This window comes from Pinus tabuliformis, chromosome 3_1 (assembly GCF_031772625.1).
Source record: "Pinus tabuliformis cultivar Carrire ecotype Pingquan chromosome 3_1, CPIR1, whole genome shotgun sequence".
In the NCBI taxonomy this organism is placed as follows: domain Eukaryota; kingdom Viridiplantae; phylum Streptophyta; class Pinopsida; order Pinales; family Pinaceae; genus Pinus; species Pinus tabuliformis.
In genome coordinates this window covers 520,270,381-520,273,126 of record NC_142301.1, presented here as the reverse complement: position 1 = coordinate 520,273,126, position 2,746 = coordinate 520,270,381, and positions in this window count along the sequence as shown.

Sequence of the window (2,746 nt, the reverse complement as noted above, 5' to 3'; positions counted from 1 at the left end):
TAGTTTAGTAATAAACAAAGATCCATCGCTTTATCTACTACTAAGGAAACACTATAGGAAAAAAAGACATTGGTGAGGGGCGAAAAATGTCACCATAATCTCATTGGTGATGGCCAAAAGAGCCTTCGTCACCAAAAGTGGTGTCGCCAAAAGTATAGGTGTTGTAGTGACATTCAAAGTCCGTCACCAATAATGATTTATAATGATGGATAGTGACCGTCACCATTTCATATGAGCAATGGTGACGGACCATAGCCTCCGTCACCAAAAACTGAACGTCACCAAAGGTGGCGTCGCCAAAAGTATAGGTGTTGTAGTGACATTCAAAGTCTGTCACCAATAATGATTTATAATGATAGATAGCGACCGTCACCATTTCATATGAGCAATGGTGACGGACCATAGCCTCCGTCACAAAAAACTGAACGCCACCAAAGGTGGTGTCACAAAAAGTATAGGTGTTATGGTGACATTAAAGGTCTATCACGAATATTGATTATAATGACGGATAGTGACCGTCACCATTTCATATGAACAACAATGATTTATTGTGATGGATCTTTCATGGCCGTCACTATTTGTGCATATATATGGTGACATTCGTTGACCCTCAGCAAAAGCCGCATTTCCATAAGTATAGGTGTTGTGGTGACATTCAAGGTCTGTCACGAATAATGACTATAATGAAGGACATTGACCATCACCATTTCATATCAACAACAACGATTTATGGCTACAGACCTTTGAGGTTCGTCACTATTGATGCATATATATGGTGACGTTCATTGACCGTCACCATTTCATATTTTGGTGATGGTTGAAAAATGTCACCAAAGCTCATTGGTGATGGTCAAAAGCTCATTATCATGTCAGAGCACAATGGAATCGAACCACCAACCTCTTGCTTGTAAAGTAGGTGCTCTTGCATTGAGCTAGCACCCTTTAAAGAATTAGACTTTTAAAATTATACCTTGAAACTTCATAAATTGTAAATTATACAACTTTCAATAAATTAAAGTCTCGATAATATTTTACTAACCAAGCAAAGCAACATCGAAGCTGCAGGTCCCTACCTAATGGTTATGGAAGTTATGAAAAGTGGGTGGAGGGAAAAATAATTATGTATAAGAGAATCAATATGTTTAGTTGAATACTCAATTAGAAGTGAAAGTTTGAAGACATTTATAATCTATAAATGACCTATAACTAGAAAATGCACCAAATATTGCAAAGGAAATGTCATAAGTTGATAAAATATGGAAGAAGAACATTGATGAAGACAGATGCAATATGTTATAGGTTGAGTGAAAGAAAAATCTCAATGTTGTTGTTGTTTGGTGTTTAGATATCTAAATGATATCTAAACTTTTGTGCAAATGTAACACGGATCTCCGGAAACCATGAACGACATATATATATATATATATATATATATATATATATATATATATATATATATATATATATATATATATATATATATATATATATATATATATATATATATATATATATATATATATATATATATATATATATATATATATATATATATATATATATATATATATATATATATATATATATCCCTTTACATAAACGAACATGCAATTTTGAATTTCGCAAGTCCACACTCAAAACATGACAACAACCAACAAATAAAAGAAATTGACTTGGACAGAAATCAATAGCTTCACCTTCATTCTTGAGCTGCTTCTGTTTATTTGAATTTGAATCATGACATTCTTTATCTGACAAGGAATCAAAATCATCACTAGTATTAAATTCATCCAACACGAACTTTGGATATCCCACTAACATCTGCATTTTTTTTGCCATGCCTGAAAACCATGGAGTTTCCTGTTGATGTAGAATAAGATGTGTGCTTGCTACTCAAGAACACATTCCTTATTAACCATTGTTACCTGACAAAAACCAAAGAGACAACACAATATTAGCGTACACAAAATCCCCTACCGAAATATAATCATAACTTAGAAAAGAAGTCTAAAAGATGTTCTTAATTAATAAACTTTGTATTTGGAAATATTGTTTCTTTAGATTTAAAAAAGACTATGTTGTACGACACTTCTGTCTATTTATCTAGGTAGTTATATCATAGCATATGTCACACAGTAGCAATCTACAGTACCTAAAGTAAAAATACAAATTTGCTCAAGAAAATAGATTTAGAAAAGAGATTTGAAAACTATAAGTTTGTCATCAAATCTTTACTTAATTTAAAAACAAACTAGTTGGAGTTTGAAAATCAAAATCATTCATAGGAAATGAATAGGACAATGGCCAAAGTCATTATTCATTCAAATAAAGCTAGAGTCACTATTTCCATTGCAGATAACCGAAATTTGGGCATTGATTTAACAATTAGAGCTTATTTTCTGGGAAGACTCGTCAATACCATCATTTTTTTTCCACGGTCTGTTGTGTCTCTAGATCCAGTCAGATAACTTGTCATTCTCAAGTTCTACCTTTCAAGTACTGATTTCTGGCTCACCCTTTAAAACACAATTCTACCACTCCATTTTATTTTATTTTGTCAAGAGAATTGGAAGGACCTTCCCATCCTCTGTTTTACATAATCAATAACCATCCATCAATGATATAAAGAATAACAGATACACAACAAAGGTCAACGATGTTCTTGTTGTATACCTATGTTCTAGGACTCATCTGACCTTACTGGTGCAAAGAGCTCACCCTGAAAAAATAACATCCACGTGGAATT